A 9,244-nucleotide genomic window follows, 5' to 3' on the forward strand; every position below is an offset into this window, starting at 1 on the left:
TGCGAATATGTCTCTAAACGGGTCGTTTTTGTAAAACGTCAAACTTGAGGACAAAGTCGGAATATAAAAATGAAGCAAAGTCTTGATGCATACTGGGAGGGTTGCAATAATAACGACTTCGGTGAAACACTCGGTTGATGGGTAAGAATTAAACACATGCGTAAACCAAGAGACGTGAACGCGGGTTGAAAAAAAAATCAAAGTAACTTAGATTACAAGTTAGGACTATAAAATCTCGTATATAGAAATTGTGAGTAAATATGTTCAACTATTCGAAGTCGAATGGGTTGAATAAAGAATAAAGTTGATTGTTTATTAAGTGATGGATTTCACATTAATAGGTAAAACATGTTGAATACAATATAACGCCGAATGGCACAAATGAGCGCTAGCCAGATAAAGGTAGCGTTGAATGCAAGAGAATAATGAGCCCGGTAATGGGATATAACCAAATAAGAATAAATTAGGGACTGTCAATATCCTGGTATGGATAATTGACAAAAGTTAAAGAGAAGATCCTAAAACTAAAACTTCGGTTTTAGTAAGAAATAATGTTTTTACAAACATAAATTCTGATAGGAATTTAAATAGTAAGCATGAAAGATACAAGTCTTGACACTGATAGGCGCAAGACGATATATTCGAAAAGTGATATTTTCGAAAATGAAATTTTGATATAAATTAAACATGATGTAACACAATCACGGTCAAGAAATATAATGTGAAGTAGAATCACATTATAACCAAGCAAGCGGTAAAAAGTAACTGGACTAATACGTCTAGTTAACGAGACCGGTTAAGGCCAGCAATTCAAATCAATAAAATTTGACTTGCTTGTAAGCGATGGATTCGGTATAACTAAACCGAATGAATAAATCTGAAAAACAAAAGAAATTATTGCTGAAAGTGAAATATTTCACTAAAGACCTTTAAACGGGTTAAAGTAACGGATTCATAAAGAATTCGATATTATATGAAAGCAATGGATATCGCTAAGTTTACTAAACCAGTGGAAATAACGAGATTACGTTATTTCAAGTTGCACTATGTCGTATGAGTTAAGAAGACAATTAGTAACCGAAAAGATGTTATCATACTTTTCTGGTAATACTAACTATTGGATAAAAGCACAAGTAATGTGTAAAAGATTTCGCGGATCGGATACATTGAGTTAAACTCAATAAGTTATGTAAGAAAAGGTTTCGAGGACGAAACCTCTTTAAGAGGGGTAGACTTGTAACGCCCCGAAAACGGGTTTGGTAATCAAACCACGTTAATACTACAGGACGGGTAAAATACAGTTAGTGGTAAAACTTACCCGGTAAATTTAGGATTTAAATAAATAAATCTAATATTTGTCAAAAGGATGAGAAATACTTTGAGAAAGCAAAGTATATAAAAGGCCCGAGATTTAACGGGACTTAAAATAAAACGGGTTTAGAACAAGATAAATAACTAGGAAATAAATAACCTAGTACAAGTCTTGTAATTAAGTGAAAGAACAAAATACTCAAATTATAAACCAAACTAAAGTGGAGGGGCTTATGTTGTTAAAACCTAAACTTAAATTATTAAGTTTAATAAAAGTAACAAAATAAAACCAAATACACCATTTTAGGTGTCTGGTTCGATCAAACAGAAGGAGGAGGGCGACCCCCACTCTCAAAACCCTAGCAACTCACTAATCTCACAAATTGAAGGCTCAAACCAAGTTAAAATCGAAAATCGAGCATAGATTATTGATCCCCATTGCAAAGGGGTTGTAAGGTATGTAAAATTTGATGTTAATTCTCTGTTTGAAATTCTCATGAATTTGGGAAATCTGAAATTTGATGATGCATGTTAGCTATTTGGTTAATATAGGGATGATATAGTATCTAGGAGTAAAACCTAGACATCAACATGTGAAATCATGCCTAAATTCTGGAAATTTCATGAGTACATTGAAGGTCATCCATGGATTTTGTGAGAAAATGATGAACACTAGGATGTAGAATGCTAATCTAGTGTAAATTGATGCATAGAAACTAATTTCTGAAAATATGATGTGTAGTTCATGAACACTAGACTTAGAGGTTTGATTAATTGATGTTAACTTTGGTAAAAAATAACTAGTTATGAACTAGTTAGTAAATATGTAAAATTATGCACACTAGGTGTTTGTTAAAATGCCTAAATGAAAACTAAAGTGCTGAAATAGATGATGTTTTTGACATCTCTTAGCCTACAATCACTGTGTTATAGGTTTCAAACCATTACCAAGAGTTTAATAAGGGTTATAGCCATGAAAATGGGTTGCATTTGATGGTTTGGGTCGAATTTGAAAGGAATCTAAACATGATTTCCGTAGCTTTTTATATGGATTTTGACTAATCTTAAAAAAATCATATAAAATCAACCGTTTATCCGATTTGGGTGTTCTATACCTTTTCGGAAAGCTTATGAAGTAAATTTTTACTGTTTTCAATCATAAGAAACAAATGTGGTTGTTAAAGATGTCAAAAATCTGATTAAAACTGCTGTTCAGAAAACTCAAAAGCTGGTTGAAAAATGAAAATATAGTTGCTGTGCTGATTTTATAAAAATCATATAAAATCATAGAAAATTCGTTAGAAGGTGTACCTCATATGCTTGCGAAGGTATTGAAGTTTTCTACGATCCATTTTTGAACATGTTAATCTAGTTCAGACTTTAAATGGGTCATAATGGTCGATTACAGCAGCTGAATAGAAAATCGCTGCACATTAATAATGTTATTATTAATCCGGAAAAAGACATATGATTGCGTATACTTGTTTAGTCATGAAGTATTTATTGTTAGGAACAAGTAACACTTTATATGACATGCTTAAAGTGTTCAAAATCACTTACTAACTAGTTTGTATAAATAACTTGACTAACGGGTCAAACGGTTAGTGAATGGAAAGAATTATGACAAACAAAAAATAAATAAATAAATAATATAGTTGTTGAATAAATAGCATACTTTGGTGAATAAGTGTGTGAATCCATAAGGTGTGATGGTCATGTTAATGGTTGACTAATCTAATCATCTTGTGGATATGATATGGTAGTTTGACTCTGACAAGCTAGGTAGGAGCTTGGAAATGAACGGGTCAAATGGATACAAGTTCAAGTATGAAGCTCGCAAGGATGCAAGGTAAGTATAACTTACACTAGTCATATATTTTAGAATGTTCTTTTGTCGTATTGACTACGAATAAGACAAATGGTAATTTAGTCACACGTTGACAATAATCGTTAGTTTTAAAAGACGCTTTCCCGCGTAAGACATAAAGAGCCGAAAGTGGTAATAAAGGTTTATAAATAAAATGAGCATACGGTGTTAAAAGGAGCGAGTCATGTAGATGAGATGATAATAAATATTATCTCGCAAAGATAAACGGTCAATTCGGCCAAACGGGTCAAAAGGTGTAGACATCACCTTTTGACAATATCGACTAATGATTCTGGTGTCGAGTTATATGTTCACAGGAGTAGATATCCAATGGATACTCACATCGCTCTTAATTAGCAATTATAAAGCAAGGTATTAAACCGGGTTAGTAAGTTGATCCGAGCCATGTATGTATAATAGATTAACTCATCATGTAGAACTTGAAGTTCTATGAAAGTTAGGCAAAATAAAAAAAAGGGCATTCGGTTACCTTAATAGGTAAACCGAAGGATTTAAATTATAGACAGAATGTTTTGAAAACAAGAATTGGTTAAAAATGAGAAATTAGAATCAAACAACACGTTTGTTTGATAAAATCACGAACGGGTCAAATTTGGTAAAAAAAAGGGTAATAAGCCGAAGACTTAAAAGTCTTAAATTTTGTTAATCCAGATGTTGGGTCTTGACTCCATTTGATGGAGGTTCAATTTACAATCACGTAGGAAGAAACGGTAGGTCAAACGGACAAGCGGATTAAAAGTTATGAAGGTTTCCGTTTTAGAAATCGGCAAACTTGGAAAATCTTGCAGATGCCACCGTAAGTTACGGTAGCTACCGTAACTTACGGTAGCCTTAAAAATCTTTACGCCTTAAACCCACTGAGTTACGGTGGAAGAATCAACATTCAGGGGCTACCGTAAATTACGGTAGCCACCGTAATTTACGGTAGACCCTGTAACAAAATTTATTTTAATCAGTTTCGTTTCCCAGAACTCGTTAGACACGTTTATAACCCCCGTAAGACTAAAGCATTTCTTGTTTATGAAATGTAGGTACATTTTGGATGCCGGAAGATGATCAAGCTCATTGGAGAACCGAACACGATAAAGATACATGCTTCCGCACAGTGTCCCGTCGTAAATTTTAAACCCATATTTTTATAGTATGTGTAGTCTTATCTACACAACTAAATGTTGGTAATTATATTTAAAACCGTTAAATAGTAATTAAGGTGTTACAGGTAACATCAAAATCCTCACAAAATAAATCCATTGAGCCGTATACGTTTTAAAAATCGTACACACATGTATACGGCTCGTATAACTATATACGGGCCGTATATAGTAAAATAAAAAAAAACATTCCCTGCGCATTTTCCTATTCAAAAACATTCTATACGGGCCGTATAATGTTATACGGCCCGTATACAATAGGGGGTGTGAAAATAAGATATAGAGTATGTTTCGCAAGCAGATGTAATGATTCAGACATTTGCCTCTGAATGGTTAAGCATTATACTAAGTCTGAATGGTTAAGATCTCTTATCTGAATTGGTCAGACACTTGTCTCTGAACAGTTAAGAATTATACTGGCTCTTAATGGTTCAGACCTATTACTGGTTTAACACTTAATGGTTCAGATCTCTTACTGGCTCATCACTTACCCATTCAGAAGTTGCCAAACAACCCCTAAGTCAAAATATAAATGACATCATCAAATATATTTCACAATAAAAATTCATGTTTCACTAAAATGAAGTATTACTAACTTACTAGACAAGGATTAACGAAAAATAAAAATAAAATATTTTTCGAGTAATCGAGTCATGTATCACCTAATATTATATATGTATCTAACCCGTTTTTTTATTAATCTCATACCCAAATAACCTATTATAGGTATATCTCGGGTTTCGATTATTCCCATTAGGCTATGCGGTATGGTGATGGTCCTCCCTTGGAGGATGATCCGTCACGTAGGATGGGTGTGAGTATGGGCAAAGAGGATGGATGTAAGGAAATGGGGAGATGGACCTAAAATGTATATGTATATGATGTATGTATAGGTGTGTGAGAGAGGGGGAGGGGCATCTCCATCGTTCGCAGGTAGCCGGGGAGGACGCCGCAGCTAGGAGGCGAGATGGGAGGAGGTGCGGCGCTGATGGGGGACGGTCCAAGGCTGCTCCCCACACCGTGCATCCTTAAGTTCTTGTTATTTCCTCATCCCAATTCCCAAGCCATGTTTTCATCTCCTTTCATGATATCTTCACAAGTACCGAAAGATGTCAAATATCATCAATGGACCCACCTCAACTTTTGGTAGACGATGAACACTATCATCTACAAGTAACCACCTATCATAATGATAGACAGTGATACATTACCCTCTAAATGCATCCTTTTGGCTTAACTAATAATAAAACAATCACTCTCAAGTTCTTAGATCTCCTTTTGGCATATCTTAACATGCAATTGGTATAATTAGGATTAGAATTAACATCTATTTGTTTTACAATATGCTGACGTCATATGCTTTTGTGTTTTTCTACGTTTAAAACGCTAAAAACAAATAAATAAGAAATAAATTGTATCATATAATAATTTAAAAACCACCATGTCCAAGAGCCATGTTAGTTTTAGATCTATTGGACACTCCATACCCCATTTTCAAAGAATCCAATGCCTAAATGGATGCATTTAATAATTTTATATTTTTTTTTATGTTTTATTTTAGTCAATCCTTTTCCGGTTACAAAACCAATTCTGGTTAACTGAAAACATACCCTTTTAAAGACCCTAACAAACCAAAAATTGAAATTATTTTAATATTAATAATTATTGAAATTATTTATTATTATTATTATTATTATTATTATTATTATTATGTCATAATATAACAATTTCAATTGTTAACAGTAACTTCAAAAAAGTTAATTATTTTCTTTTTTTAATAAATATTTTATCTTTTATATAAGTTTAATTCTTTTTTATTTTATTTATTATTTGTTTACTTTATTATCAACTAGGTTATAACCCCGTGTATTACACGGGGTTGAATAAATAAATTTTATATACTAAATTGTTGGTGCACTTGTGTCTGTACTTTGTCTGTATTCGGTCTGATATAAACGATGTCCTGATTTGTATTGTAAGTTGACCAAGTCAACCATCCTCCGGTTTGACTTGGACAACAGTTGAAAGATGTTCTGATCGAAGGATAGCCTCGAAGGATACACCTGATCCTTGGAGGTGATCGAAAGATATGGTTCGACCATGGTTCGACCATTAGACCTCGAAGGATGATCCTTCGAGGTCCATGCTGATCTTTCGTGTAACATGTGGTCGACAGATGATCCTTCGGACCATCTGTCGAATCCTTCGAGCAGACCTGCTGAGCTGGGTATATATACCCATGCATGTGTTGAGTGTTAGGGAGTTCTGCCATTTTCACACACCCGAGAGATAGAAGCTTAGAGAGCATTCTGCCCAGAACTCACACACACACTTAGAGAGTTTATAGAACACTTCTGTAAACATTGAGCTTGTAACCGAACCTTCATTTGCATTAATACGACTAGTGTTAATCGGTGAATCTTTGTGTGTTTGTTTCTCTACTTGCTACTAACTCGGTTTGCTTGCTAGCTTGGATTCCGCACTCGCTAGTAGGTTTGTATAACAAGGTTTAGGTTCGTAATCCTCCGCTAAACAGGGACCTACAAGTGGTATCAGAGCCTCGCTCTTTACCTTGTTTAAAACCGGGTTTTTACAAGTTGTGGTGTGTTGAAACACTTGGTTTTGCACCTGTTTTTACCAAGTTTTCTTGCTTTTTCTTTGAGTAAAAACGTGTCTAAACTAACCGGGAGTGTTCAAGTTTTGGTTGGGTAACATAAAAAAATTGGTTTTTAGAAAACTTTGTGTTTTCCGGTGTGTTTCCGGTGACTGGCTTAAGGATAAGGTTATCCTTTTTGGGCAATCTTTCAAAAGTTGGTGGGAAAGTTGATCTGACATCCCCTTTTGCCGAAAGTTTGACCTTACCAACCTGTCACCTTTTCACCAACCTTTCACATCAAAGTCAGTTGTGTCAGAGCCTCTCGAAAGATATCTTTCGACATCGAAAGATCATCCTTCGATATCTTTCGATCAAGGAGGGCTCGAAAGATTTATATCCTTCGACCCATCCTTCGAAGTCTGAAACATATCCTTCGACAGAGGAATCTTTTCGAAAGACTAGTGTCCGAAAGATTAGGATCCTTCGTATTGGTGAATCTTTCGAGATCTGTTGTTCGAAAGATAAGGATTTGGCTCGAAAGATAAGGATCTTTCAAAGGGAATCTTTCGAGTTCTTGAATCTTTCGAAATCATTGTTCGAGAGTCAACAGTAATCTTTCGAGTACTGTTGATCCTTCGAACAAGGTTATATCTTTCGATTGAGGTTTGTTTATTGTTAACAAGTTTCTGTGATTTCAGATCTTTCGACCAGGATCTTTCGGTTGTGTTATCTTTCGGATCTTTCTTACTTAGCATTTATTTTGCTTATCTATCATGAATCCGAGTTGGTGGGGAAGTCCGGCTCCAGACAGTGGAAAATACATGAATACCAGTCAATCTCCATCATGGGCCGAATCTCCAGTTTCTACATCCTCACAAGCAAATGCCACTCCAGCTGGTCAATGGGCGTTTGTTTCAAATCAAACTCCGAGTATTCAAAGTCTTTTACTAAGCGAAAGTGAAACCGGAAGTTTGAACAGGCCTCCAAAGTTGATGCATCTTCATGAATATCCAGGATGGGTTGATCGTTTCCATACATACATTCTTGGTCAAAATACAGAGTTGTGGTTACGGTTCATTACGGAATTCGATCAAACTATCGAGGTTGCTGCTTCTTCGACAGCTACATTTGCCGATCTTCCTGATGAACAAAAGAAGACGTATGACTTAGAAAAGAAAGCATACGCTATCCTCACTCAAGCACTGAGCAAGGATATTTATCATCAGTTCGTCAGTTTCAAGACTACGAAGAAGTTGTGGGATGCATTGAAGACAAGAGGAGTAGGTAATGAAGCCACACGTCAACTACGACGAGATCTACTGAAGAAAGAATTTGATGGCTTCACATGTATGGATAAGGAGTCCTTGGGAGATATGACAAGCCGTTTCTATCACCTGCTTACTGAGCTGACAAACTTTGAAGTCACAACGACTCCAACAGAGGTGGTAAAGAAGTTTGCCGATGCATTGCCGCCTCAATGGAATAACTTCCTGGAAATCTTGAAGTACAACGGAACGTTGAGAACTACCAATATCAACGATTTCGTGCAGCTTCTGGAGAACAAGGATCAGGAAGAAACGTTGAAGGCAAAGAGAGTTGCAGTGCCACAGAATCCAGAGATGTATTATGGCACCTCCACTACTTCATCTGCAAAAGCTGGATCACATGCTCCACTTCAAACGGCGTTTGTCACAAGCACGGATATGTATGGCAATCCAGTGCAAGTTCCTGTAAAGCCGCCTCCAACCACAGATCTGTATGGAAATCCAATACAACCACCTCATCCTCCTCCTGCTCAACAACCTCAATATGCATGTTATGGAGGAACATCATCTGCTGCAGGTCAACAATCAAAGTCAAGTACAGTACAGCTCGACACGTCAAGCTTCTCTAAAATCAGTGTAGAAGTAGCTAAGGAACACATGGAGCTGCTTAACACTGTAGTGAGCGCGTACTGTGGGTTGATAGAAGGTCAGATTGGAAACATTAATCTGACACAAGAAGATTACAGGCAGATTGATAAGGAGGAGATGGACTTGATGGACATCAAGTGGGCCTTTGCGAGTGCTGTGAGAAGAGCAAAGGATTGGATGGAAAGTACTGGAAGAACCAGCTTGGAAAGTAAGCGAGACACCAAGTATGGGTTCGATAAGCAAGCTGTTAAGTGCTTCAACTGTGGTGAACGGGGCCACTTTAAACGGGAATGTACAAAGCCAGCCCAGCACGGGAATCAAAACCCCTTCAGGAACCAAGGCAACCAGCAGAACAGAAACAATGATCGTACATTGGTGCCTGTCA

The 9,244-nt window shown here is 36.2% G+C and overlaps 1 long non-coding RNA gene across 2 annotated transcripts; it reads left to right on the forward strand.

The window, feature by feature from the left end:
* Positions 1–1,608: 1,608 nt before the first annotated feature.
* Positions 1,609–4,422, forward strand: LOC110916680. Of its 2 annotated transcripts, none has more exons than XR_002579920.2 (4): positions 1,609–1,767; positions 3,075–3,160; positions 3,496–3,562; positions 4,231–4,422. It is a non-coding gene; the product is annotated as an uncharacterized LOC110916680 (long non-coding RNA). The 2 variants fall into 2 exon arrangements; XR_002579921.2 differs by having other exon boundaries at positions 3,496–3,550.
* The last annotated feature ends 4,822 nt before the right edge of the window (positions 4,423–9,244 follow it).

This window comes from Helianthus annuus, chromosome 16, assembly GCF_002127325.2.
Source record: "Helianthus annuus cultivar XRQ/B chromosome 16, HanXRQr2.0-SUNRISE, whole genome shotgun sequence".
Taxonomy (NCBI): Eukaryota; Viridiplantae; Streptophyta; class Magnoliopsida; order Asterales; family Asteraceae; genus Helianthus; species Helianthus annuus.